This window comes from Acomys russatus, chromosome X, assembly GCF_903995435.1.
Source record: "Acomys russatus chromosome X, mAcoRus1.1, whole genome shotgun sequence".
In the NCBI taxonomy this organism is placed as follows: Eukaryota; Metazoa; Chordata; class Mammalia; order Rodentia; family Muridae; genus Acomys; species Acomys russatus.
Window position 1 is genome coordinate 75,097,382 of NC_067169.1, and position 13,454 is coordinate 75,110,835.

At 35.8% G+C, this 13,454-nt stretch overlaps 1 pseudogene; it reads left to right on the top strand.

Moving 5' to 3' along the window:
* Positions 1–12,664: 12,664 nt before the first annotated feature.
* Positions 12,665–12,783, top strand: LOC127186080 (uncharacterized; annotated as a pseudogene).
* Positions 12,784–13,454: the final 671 nt, after the last annotated feature.

Genomic DNA, 13,454 nt, shown 5'->3' on the forward strand with positions numbered 1-13,454 from the left:
TCACCTTGCACAAAACTCAGATCCAAGTGGATTAAAGACCTCAACATAAAACCAGAGACACTAAGCCACTTAGAGGAAAAAGTGGGAAAGAGCCTGGAACATATTGGCACAGGAGACAACTTTCTGCACAGAACACCAACGACCCAGGCCTTAATGTCAACCATTAATCAATGGGACCTCATGAGGCTGAGAAGCTTCTGTAAGGCAGGAGACACTGTCAGGAGAACAAAGCAACAGCCTACAGACTGGGAAAAAATCTTCACCAACCCTACATCTGACAAAGGTCTAATATCCAAAATATATAAAGAACTCAAGAAATTAAACACCACCAAACTGAATAACCCAATTGAGGAATGGGGCTTGGAACTAAACAGAGAATTCTCAACAGAGGAGTATCAAATGGCTGAGAAACACTTAAAGAAATGCTCAACCTCCTTAGTCATCAGGGAAATGCAAATCAAAACAACTCTGAGATTCCATCTTACACCCATCAGAATGGATAAGATCAAAAAGTCAAGCGACACCACATGCTGGCGAGGATGTGGGGAGAGAGGAACACTCCTTCATTGCTGGTGGGAATGCAAACTAGTACAGCCACTTTGGAAATCTATCTGGTGCTATCTCAGAAAACTGGGAATAGGGCTTCCTCAAGAACCCAGCTATTCCACTCCTTGGAATATACCCAGAAGATGCTCCAGCACACAACAGAAAATTTGCTCAACCATGTTCATAGCAGCCTTATTCATAATAGCCAGAACATGGAAACAGCCTAAGTGTCCCTCAGTAGAAGAGTGGATAAAGAAACTGTGGTACATATACACTATGGACTACTACTCAGCTATTAAAAACAAGGAATTCCTGAAATTTGTGGATAAATGGATTGAGCTAGAAATGATCATAATGAGTGAGTTAACCCAGAAGCAGAAAGAATCAAATGGTATATACTCACTTATATCTGCATGCTAGCCCAAGGGGCATGTCCCACAAAAGCCTTCACTTACCAGGAAACTGGGACAGAGGGGAAGGCATCCTATTGGGACTCTAAATGAGAGACGCATGGGAGAACAGCAAAATAAAAGGATCCAGAGGGTCTTAGAAATCTATAAGTAGAACAATATGATAGGCAGATTTGGGACCAGGGGTCCCGCTCAAACTAAGGCACCAGCCAAGGACAATACAGGAGATAAACTTTAATCCCCTTCCCAGATCTAGCCAATGGTCAGAATATTCTCTCCAATTGAGTGGAGAGTGTGATATGACTTTCTCACATACTATGCTGCCTCACATTTGACCATGTCCCCTGGAGGGGGAGACCTGGTGGCACTCAGAGGAAGGACAGCAGGTAGCCAAGAAGAGACTTGATACCCTATGAGAATATGTAGGGGGAGGTAATCCCCCTCAGGAACAGTCATAGGGGAGGGGAATAATGGGAAAATGCGGGGGGAGTAATGGGAGGATACAAGGGATGGGATAAACATTGAGATGTAACAAGAATAAATTAATAAAAAAATAATTTTTTGAAATTAAAAAAAAAAAAAAAGAAAAAGAAAGGAAGAAGGAATATGTAGAGAGTGAGTGTAGCCTTGTTTGAATATATGTTGTTGATAATCATGTCAGGAACTCCAGAGCCACAAATCTCATAGAAAACTGGTAAAGTCTGTTCTCTTGGTGAGGCTCAGCCATGGCAAATCCTTCCTTCAGTCCTTGTAAGAATGTTGTTAGTATGTACATAACAGGTCCACTCTAGATTTTTCTACCTGGATATTTACAGCCTGAGACTTACCGAGATAGCTACTACTGAGTGTAGTTAAGCTTGCTCCCTTAACTCAGCTGTATGCAATAGCCCCCACTTCCCCATTTAACTGTATAAAATAAACACAGTGAGCTTCTGTGATACCGTGCTTTCGTCATAAGCAAGGCCATACCACCAAATCCCAACTTTCTGTATCCATGGGTCTGTCTTTTTTTTCAATCTCTAGCACCCCAGTTAGTTAAATTCCTCGAGATGTGCAGTGTTTGGCACAGTTTATTGTTACTAATTGTTTTTTACAGGTGATGTAATGTATCTACCCAGTCTCAGATGCTATTTTTATTGCTAATTCCTTCGGCTTAGTGTTGTAGTTAGGACATTTAAAACATAGTTACTTAGTGCTTCTCAGTGTATTTTAAAGTGCTTCTACTCACCATTATTTTAGCCTTTTTCTCTAAATTATGTGTCAATGACAGCTCCACCAAGATATCTCCCCACCTGCTTATTTCCACAGGTTATTCAGTGCTTGCCGGCTTTTTAGATGGATGTGATTTGCCCTATTATCTATTGTCTTATTGTTGTGTCAGAGCAAGGTGGACCCTGTATTCCTGGTTCTTGTGAATGATATTTTATCAAAGCAAATAAATGACATCCGAAGTTTATTTTTTATTTTTAGTACTTCTTTCATGTGACAAAGAAGTGTGTGTGTGTGTGTGTGTGTGTGTGTGTGTGTGTGTGTGTGTGTGTGTGTGTGTTGCCATTATGAACCTTTTGGCTAGCTCTTTTATTTTTTAAAAAATTATGCAGTATATATATATACATACATATGTATACATATATACTTATATATGCGGTATGTATGTGTGCATGTATACTTCATACTCTTTCCCTCCCCTATGTCTTCCCAGATCATACCCACATTGCTGCCTCCCTAATCACTCAACTTCATGTACTTTTTCTCTCTCAAAAGAGGAAAAAATTATAGGAACAACATAAAACTCCAAAGGAGAAACACCACAAAATCATAAATATCATACTCTAGAAGCTTCTAAAATATAAGAATTGATTTAAATGGTGTTACCATATAATTGGGGAAACAATGCCAGAACTAAACATTATAAACTTCTAAGCAAAAGTCTCAGCACCAAGCATGGGTAAAATCTTGTTGAGTCATCAGTGAAAGGAACCCCATAGATACTGACTGAAATAAGTATAGGATATTACCAAGGCTATTGGTTACTCTTCACAGACAGGTATTTATGCCCTATTGCTGAAGACACCATACAATATGTCATCAGATGTAGAGAAATTGAGCTGTTGTCCAACCAGAAGTTTTACCCCTATTGAAAAGTGTTCATTGTGCTGAAAAGGACTGTCCATGATACCAGATAATAAAAGTAATTAGCAGTCTCATCCAACTAAAAACATTGTTAGCTATAATAGTGACCTTCCTTTAAGATATATCAACTAGTACAGTAGTGGTTCAAATGTTATTTGGCAACAAACCACTTTTTAAATTGGATTTTAGGACTCAAATATTACTCAGGCAACAAACCACTTTCAAAAATTGGATTTAAGTCCTCTTCCATGAGATGTAACACATATAGTACACTGATAAAGTGGCCAAAACCCTGAGACTAAATATGCCATAAACCCTAAAGAAAAAACTACTACTGTTATTCTGCTAAAAGAACATAACCATAAACCAAATACTAATGATATACTGCTAGGCCCATCAATTCAGCCTTCATGCGAGAAGATTCTTCTTGAAGTAAACCATAATTAACATAAAAACACAGCTGGAAGTATATAGATAGTGAGAGACTTTGGATTATTCATCTCTAAATAGAATACCTTTATCAAGATCCTTCCCTCAAAGGCTCAGAAATCTAGATGCAAGACTAGGTAGAAAAATTGTAAGAACCATAGGTAGTAGAAGACTTCGAGGAAACACTGTGGTCCACACACAACAGGGCTGATGCACACACATATACACATGCACTGTTTGAGACTGTAACAACATGCAGAAGATCTGCACTAGTTCAAGCCTGAAAAAAATCTCACTGTGTATGTGTGGTGGGGCATGTTAAGGGGGATAACTGTGAGAAAAGTTCCACCATTAGCCAGTAAAGTACATACAACTGGTACCTGTTAGAAAAGAAAAAAAAATCAATTTCCTTCAATGGAGTGACATCAAATGTATCAACTGCACTCCAGGGTAAGCCTCAAGTTCAGAAGTAGTTGACAAAATAAAATACAAAATAGACTCTGATTCTTTCTGTGTGTCTTTCTGTGTGTCTATCTCTTTGTCTCTATCACTCTCTGCTTCTGTCTCTCTCTTTCTGTCTCTGTGTCTCTCTGTCACTCTCTCTCTCTCTCTCTCTCTCTCTCTCTCTCTCTCTCTCTCTCTCTCTCTCTCTCTCTCTCTCTCTCTCTCTCTCTCTGTGTGTGTGTGTGTGTGTGTGTGTGTTTAAGTTTCTCTGTTGATAGGAATAGTTTTTTGACAAGTCTTCAATCATCTATTTTGTATATGTTGGAGGGGATGACATTCTTTGTTTATTTCTTATGTTTTCACTTCCCTTTTACTTAACCATGAAACTGCAAATGTACCCTAGGGGAGACAGATTATGCCCTACTTATCCCAGTAATGAACGCTTCCTTAGGAAATTTCCTTTTTAAAATCACTGATAGGAAGGATCTAAGTAGAAATCTTTGATTCTCTGGGCCCAAGACTGAACCTTTCTCAAAGGCTTATTGCAATGAAGGATTATTTCTCCAGTATCCTACCTGGGGTCTCATATTTCTCCTAAGGGAATGATACATGTCATATAGAATAGCAAGAGGGAGAAACCTCATTGTAACATCAGTTCTAAGAATTTCTGCTCTGCCAAACTAACCCACTAGAGGCCTTTATGAAATCTCATAGAACTTATTTTAAATATTCTTGTCTATTTCTATGGCAACCTTACCTTCCTCCCATGCTATCATGGTAAACAAACAAGTGATCCTTGCATTTCCATGGAGACACCTTTATTTTCTGAAGTATATTTCAGTATTCTGATAAACTCAAGGAAGTTATGATTTTATATATTTTCTGTTTTATTTTCTAGTTCTTCACATGTGTAACTGATACTTTTTATAGCTTTTTAATAAAGAGCTAAAGCAAGAAGTCTTGAATTCCTTTTTTAAAGAATAATTGTTGACTCTGAATTAACTATAGATTGTAGAGCAATAAGAGTAACAGTTAACTGTATAGTTAGAAGTTTGTTATACAAATGCAGGGAGAAATATGGTAATTTGAAGGGAAGCTGTAATTATAGAAGTGATGAAAATTGGATAGATTTGATATGTATTTTGTAGGCAAAATAAACAGAATGCATTCATTGATTGGAGGCAAGGTATAAGAAGGAAACTAGTTTGATGATTGTGATAAGAATTTATTTTGAGCAAGTAGAGGATTGGGGTGTTACTTATTTAGACATATAAGTCTATTAAAATAGACTATTAAATATTAAATATTAAAATAGTCTATTAAAATAGACTATTAAAATAGAATTTGGAAAAATAGACAAGAAGGGTCTTTTGTGGACTATATATTTAGGGCATCTATCAGATACTCAAGTAGGATATATGAGCCTATGAGTAGAAGAATCCTATATTCAAAGATGTCTGGGTGAATGAATACATTTGATAGTTTGGAGAGTATGAACAATATTTAAATATTGGGTGAGATGTGCAAGAGAATGTATAGACATTAATACAAAGTTTAAGGAATGTCAAAAAATTCAACATAAGATGACAAAATAGCTCAGAGATAAGTAAAGAGGAAAATGGTTACATGTGACAGAAACAGTAAATGAATCCTAAAGTGAGAGAACTTGAGGAGTGAATTTGAAAAATGAATGCATGGACTTCATATGACCTCAGTCTGTGACTTTGAGTTTTTTACGTTATGGTAGTGTAAAACTGAATCACAATTAGTATGAACTGTACTTTCAATTTTCAGTTCAGATATTTTCTTTGGCTATCTATTCATTGTAGGAACATTTATAAGGCTGAGCAGCAAGAGCAAACTACAGTTCCTAGTCAGAATTGTAATAATGTTGTAAACAACTGATGTTTTATATAGTATTGTATTTCTAGCATTTTTCAATATTAGCTATTGTGTTTTTGTATTATCTTATGTCTAGAATTATGGGTTAATATAAATTGTCTGAGAAAAATTAATGTACATTATAGAGACTATGATGTTTGCTAGGGTAGTCATATTAAATACATTTTTTACTTTTTCTATGTTTAACTTACTATAGAGTTTGTTAAAATTTAACCATATTTCAAGCAGCATCTCTAGATAAAATACTGCCTTTAGTTTAAAATGTGAATTAGGATTGAACAGTGTTCCTGATTAAAGAGATGTAGATAAGCTATTACGGGTAAGTGAGATATTTTACTCTTTTTTGAGCAGAGATATATTATACACAGCAAAAGGTAGAGAGATGGTAGTACAGAAGGTGACAGTAAATGGATAAGAGCAGTAGAGCCATATGGGAATTTTGTATGCTTGTGTGTAATTTAAGAAATATTCAAGTAGGATCATTAGGGATTGAAATTTTAAGTAGAAAGTATAAAAGTATGCAGATAAATAGCCTGGTCAGATTAGGAAGCAAAACCAAGGGCTTTCATGAGGATATTATGTTAATTAGGAAAAAAAATCACTGTTACTCAGCTTCCTTATATAAAGTACCTGACACAAACTTCGTATAGAAAGTGTACATTTAATTTCGTTCATAGTTTGTTGATTCAAATCCAATATTATTCAATCTCATTAATCTGAATCTGTGATGAGAATTGTACAGCATGAAAAGAATGTCAAAAATGTTGCTTCCATCTTGAGGAAATGGAGCCTGAACAGCAACAACATTATTTCCAATCTGAGTAATATTTTTTTAATTGTCTCTTCCTAATTTATTTAAGATAATTCAAATTATATGTAATTTTGATGGTACATTATTAAAATTACATTTTATTATGTATAAATTCCTCTCTTTCATTTAGCTTCCTAAATATGATTTTTAGTTTTGCATTTAAAATATATTTCAATGGCATTCAATAATTACTTCCATTGTGTTTGAAGCATGTTGTACTTCATCCTTTACACACCTTATACTAACTTCCACTAATGTTACATATACATATCCCCCATATGTTATCAAATAATAATTAAATTTATATTGGAGTAAACTATTTAAATCTATCAAATCTCAGTTTTTAAATTTAACTAGGCATAATGCATTTATTGCACTATAAATATTCAAATGTTACAAATAGAAAAATTAATGGTACTTTCCTTTTTCTGCCTTAGGATTTATATTACTGTATTAAAACAATAAAGCCACCACAAACACTTGGGGAGTAAAGGATTTATTTCAACTTGTACTTCCAGATAATAGTCCACCATTGAGGAATGCCGTGGCAGGAACTCAAACTGGCAGAGAACCTGGGGGAAGAAACTGAGGCACAGGCCACTTTTGAGGGTTTATTACTGGATTTCTCAATGTGAGTTTCTCAATTTGTTAGTCTTATACCATCCAGGACCATATGTGCATGGGTGACACCACCAACAGTGAGCTATGCCCTCCTGCATCAATCATCAGCCAAGAAAATATATTATTGTCCTTCCTACAGACAAATCTTATAGATGCATTTTTACATTTTATATTCCTCCTTCTCATGATTCCATCTCATGTCAAGTTAACATAAAATCTAGCCAAAACACCCTCTTTTTATTCATCTCCTGCAGATAATCAGGCCATATTTGGTAATTATGTGATTTCTTTCACATAGTTATTTTATCACAGAATAATTGTAGTGTGAAGTGATTTCAAATTTTATTGATTAAAGTACCTTGTGTAGCAGGATAACCTAAGTAAGTTATGATAAAGTATTACTCTATCTTATTCATTGTTATATCTCTCACATAAATTATTCACAATATTAGTTAAAAATGAAGTATAATAAACAGTAAAAATGAGTAATATTGATCCTTAACTCAAGAAGTATTTTTGAAGTAAGTCTAGGGAAGACCTAGTACTAATCAGTAAATTGAGATATATACTCATGGTCACGAACTACACTTTGAGAAAAATGACGTCCAAATACAGCAACATGTCTACTCATAGTCTCAATAGCTACTAGACAGGTCTGTTGACAGTATTACCTATTCAAAATCTTCTCTTGTATGAATAATTCTTTTCATAAGGCAAGTCACCAATTTGCAAATATTTTTAGAATTTATAGTTTTACTATATGTACTAGTAATAAAATAACCATTTTGCTTGTGCAGTTTTTTTTATTAATTTATTCTTGTTACATCTCAATGTTTATCCCATCCCTTGTATCCTCCCATTCCTCCCCCCCCCCCATTTTCCCATTATTCTCCTCCCCTATGACTGTTCCTGAGGGGGATTACGTCCCCCTATATATTCTCATAGGGTATCAAGTCTCTTCTTGGCTACTTGCTGTCCTTCCTCTGAGTGCCACCAGGTCTCCACCTCCAGGGGACATGGTCAAATGTGAGGCACCAGAGTACGTGAGAAAGTCATATCACACTCTCCACTCAAGTAGAACAATATGATAGGCAGATTTGGGCCCAGGGGTCCTGCTCAAACTAAGGCAACAGCCAAGGACAATACTGGATGTTTGTGCAGTTTTAAGTAGAGTGTTACAGAAAATTTTTCAGGAATTTAAGCTTTAAGTATAAAATACTAAGTTCTTTCTCAGGTACTATTTAATAAAATGTGAAATACTTTCAAAGTACAGTCTGTAGGCTGTCATTTTGTTCTGTTGACAGTACCCTTTACTTTACAGAAGCTTTTAAGTTTCATGAGGTTCCATTTATTAGTAGTTGATCTTAGAGCCTGAATTACTGGTTTTCTGTTCAGGAAGTTGTCTCCTGCCAATGAGCTCAAGACTCTTCACTACTTTTTCTTCTAACAGATTTACAGTGTCTCATTTTATGTTGAGGCCTATAATCCACTTAGACTTTGGTTTTATGCATGGTGATAAAAATGGATCTATTTGCATTTTCTACATGTAGACATACAGTTAGACCAGCATCATTTGTTTTTTCCATTGTAGGGTTTCAGCTTCTTTGTCAAAAATCAAGTATCCATAGGTGTGTAGGTTTATTTCTGTGTCTCCAGTTCGATTCCATTGATCTACCAGTTTGTTTCTATGCCAGTTCAAAACAGTTTTTATTACTATAGATCTATAGCACAACTTAAGAATAGGGATGGAAATTCTTCTAGACGATCATTTATTGTACATGATTGCTTAGGTATTTGGAGTTTTCTGTTTTTTCATATGAAGTTGAGAATTTTTCTTCCAAACCTGCGCAGAATTGTGTTGGCATTTTGATGGAAATTGCATTGAATATATAAATTGCTTTTGATAACATGGCCACTTTAATTATGTTAATCCCACTGACCCATGAGCATAGGAGATCTTTCCATTTTCTGATATCTTCTTCAATTTCTTTCTTCAGAGACTTGAAGGTTTTTTTCTCATACAAGTCTATTACTTGCTTTGTTAGTTACACCAAGATATTTTATGGTTTTTTTTTTTTTTGGTTATTGTAAAGAGCATTATTTCCCTAATTTCTTTCTCACCACATTTTCCTTTTGCATATAGGAGGGCTACTGATTTTTTCTAGTTAATTTTATATCCAGCATCATTGTTGAAGGTGTTTTTCAGTTGTAGGTGTTACTTGTAGAATTTTTGGGATAACTTATGTATAATAGTATATCATCCTCAAATAGTGATACTTTGAATTCTTCCTTTCCAACTTTATCACCTCAATCTTCTTTAGTTCTCCTATTGTTCTAGTTAGGACTTCAAGCACGGTATCTAAGAGGAGAGAGTGGTTTCAGTGAATTTGATTTAAGTTTCTCTCCATTTAGTTTGATGTTAGCTACAGGCTTGCTGTATATCTCCAAGACTTTTAACATGAATGGGTGTTGGATTTTGTCAAATGTATTTTTGACATCTAAGGAGATGATCATGTTTTCTTTTTCCTTTCACTTTGTTTATGATGGATAACATTGATGGATATCCATATAGTGAACTACCCCTGCATGCCTGGAATGAAGTCTACTTGATCATGGTGGATATTTTTTTATGTGTTCTTGGATTCAGCTTGTGAGTATTTTATTGAATATTTTTGCATCAAAGTTCATAAGGGAAATTTATCTGAAAATCTCTTTTCTTGTTGTCTCTTTGTGTAGTTTATGTTTCAAGGTGACTGTGACTTCATAGAGTGAGTTTGGTAATGCTCCTTCTGTTTCTATTTTGTGAAATAGTTTGGAGAGAATTGGTATTAGGTCCTTTTTGAAAGTCTGGTAGAAATATGTGCTATAACCATCTGGTTCTGGCTCTTTTGTTGGGTGGGGGAGACTTTTAATGCCTTTAATTTCTTTTCTGACCCAGTCATCATTGAGTATGCAGTTGTTTGGTTTCCATGAGGTTTTTTTTGTTTTGTTTTGTTTTTTGGCTTTCTGGTTTTTTTTTTTTCTGTTGTTTTTAAGTTCTAGCTTTCATGAATGGTGGTCTGATTAAGATGCAAGGGGTTATTTCAATATTCCTGTATTTGTTGAAATGTGCTTCATGACCAAGTATATGGTCTATTTTGGAGACAGTTCCAATCAGTTACTAAGAAGAAGGTATGTTTTTGTGTGTGTTCGGATGAAAAATTCTATAGATGTCTGTTGCGTCCATTTGATTCATTATATCTGTTTGTTTCATTACTACTCCAATTATTTTCTTTCTCGATGATCTGTCCATTGTTGACAGTGGGGTGTAGAAGTCTGCCAGTAGTAGTGAGTGTGTTTGATTTGTGATTTAAGCTTTAGTAATGTTTAGTAAATGTATGTATCCTTGTATTTGGGGCATAGATGTTGAGAATTGAGATGTCATCTTGGTGGAATCCTTTGATGATCATGAAGTGTCTTTCTCCATCTCTTTTGATTAAATTTAGTTAAAAGTCTATTTTATTAGATATTAAAATGGCTACTCATGCTTGATTCTTGAGTCCATTTTCTTGGAATACGTTCTTCCAGTAATGTCTATCTTTGTGGCTCTTTTGATTAAGTTTAGTTGAAAGTCTATTTTATTAGATATTAAAATGGCTACTCCAGCTTGCTTCTTGGGTCAATTTGCTTGGAAAACCTTTTTCCAGTAATGTCTATCTTTGGGGCTGAGGTGTGCTTTTTGTATACAACAGAATAATGGATCCTATTTCTCTGTCCATTCTGGTAGTCTGTATCTTTTTTCTTGAGACTATTGATGATTAGACATATTAATGACCAGTGACAGTTAGAGTCTTTTATTTTCATTTTTATTGTAAACCTTTGTGTGTTTGTTTGCTTTTGGTTTTTCTGTAGTGAAGATATTTATACCCTGTGGGGTTTTTTTTGAGGTGAGGGTATAGTTAACCTCCAGTGCAGCTTTTAATATTTTTTCTTCTGTACATTTAGTGTTTTGATTATTATAGGAAGGATTTTCTTTTCTGGTCTTATCTAGTTGGTGTTCTGTAGGCTTGTGTTCTCTAATGCAACTTGGGTCCGTGTCCCAGAAGGTAACCACCTCACAGGAGGATTTGAGGTTGGGGCCCACAAGCTGTGGTAACTGAAAAGTCTCCACTCAGTGAGGATGGGTGTCCGCAGTTGGAGCTGTGCTGCCCTAGTCCAGGAAGATTCTGAAACTGAGATTGTGCCTGCAGGAGCCTGGGAGAAATTTGGGTATTTAGCTTGATGAGGACCCACAAGTTTCCCACACTGTATGATACTTGTCTCTTCTGGAAAAGTAGACATTTAGGGTTTGAAGGTCCACCACAAGCCTGTCAGTTGCTCTGTTCTAACAGCTATCTGGCTGTTCAGTTATGCTGCTTACTCAACTCTACCATCTTGGATCCCACAGGGTGTGGTGTAGTGTGTGTGTGTGTGTGTGTGTGTGTGTGTGTGTGTGTGTGTGTGTGTTTGGGAATGGCATACTGAAGACATTAATTATAGCAAATTAATTCTCATATCAGCTGTGAGATATATCTTCCATTATTTGTTGCATTATTTTTATTGAATTTTTTATATTAGTATTGTATGACATTGATCTTCCTCATTTGGGTTATATGTCTAAAGCCTGTAATTTATTTTTTAACAAAATTCCTTAACAATTATATTCAGCTCAAAGGATATTTCCACAGTGAGAGAAGTAAATAGAATTCAAATAATAGAAATATCATAAAAATAGAATATAATTAGTAAGGCTGAGAGTGAGTTTGAGAGTAGAACTATATTACAATATTTTAAAATATAGAAATGCTAGCTCTAACACTTGTTGCCATGCAGATTTAAAAATAAAACTTGAAACCCAAGTTTATGAAATAGAAAATGAATTCATCATACCTTAACATGGGATGTAAACATCTATATGAATTTTTAACTATGCACAAAAGAAAAATAAGAATACCAATTCATTTGATTAAAGACATTAATATATATAGTAAATGTCTGCATTAATCATAAAGTGCTGACAGAAATACTTCCAATTTTCATACTATATATCGAATTTAAACCACTACTATAAAAAGAAGTATTAAAACCAGCATAAGAGCACAAATAAAGCTCTGAAGATCAAAGAATATAAATAGACTGGTTCAGAGAACTACAGGGGCCTAGAGAGATGGTTGGTGAGTATGTGCTTACTACACTTTCAGAAAACTAATTCTGGTTCCTAGAATCTGCATCAAATGGCTCATAATAACCTTAACTTTAGCTGCAGGGCTTAGATAGACACATGGCAGCTATACAGCCATATAAGAACACATACACATTAAAAATAAGTGCATATCAAAATAAAAAGAAATCTGCCCTTAGAGGCTTTTCAGGTATGGCTGCATTGTCACATGTGCCACAGTAAGTAGTAGAGAGTCTATGGACAGTGTTCTGACCTGTAAACATTTGAATGATGAGTAGTCTAATATTCTCTGAAAAAAAAGAGTGCCCGATATGACCACCATTCAGGTGCCATGCTGTTCCCTATGGGCTACCAGGGCAAAGAAGAAGACAGAGACTAGAAAATCTTGCGTGGTACCCCAGTGCTGTGCAGACCTCTTGGGGCCGACCATACTCAAGATGACCACTGCCTGGTGCCATATTGTACAAGCAATGCATAGCACTCTTAAGATCACTCCAGAGATGACCTCAAACAACCAAAGGCCCTGGGCATGCCTAAGAAAAGTATGCAAGTGGTAGAAAAATAGAAGAGTAATAAGAAAACAGATGTGGGCTCAGTGAAGGCCTGAAAACTTGAGGGTAATGAGGAACAGTTTGATGTGAGTATCCAATAATACCACCTGGGACCATGGTGGGGTCCTAGGCTGTGCTTCCACCAGGGGTCATGTCTTGGTCTGGTTTATGATGCTACATCAGGGGTTTATTACCCTCAAAGGCCAGGTAGACTCCCTGGACTGGGCAGGAGCCAGAGGACATGTCAATGGCTGAGGGCTATGAATAACTGCCCCCACCTCTCAACTTGGCATCAAAGGAGAGTCAGCATTGGGGCTGTGAGAGTAGAAGAGCTTACCCACAGCTAGCCAGCTTCAGTACTCAGAATAGCAGGCCTTCACATTATGGGAGTTACACGTGAGTCAGCC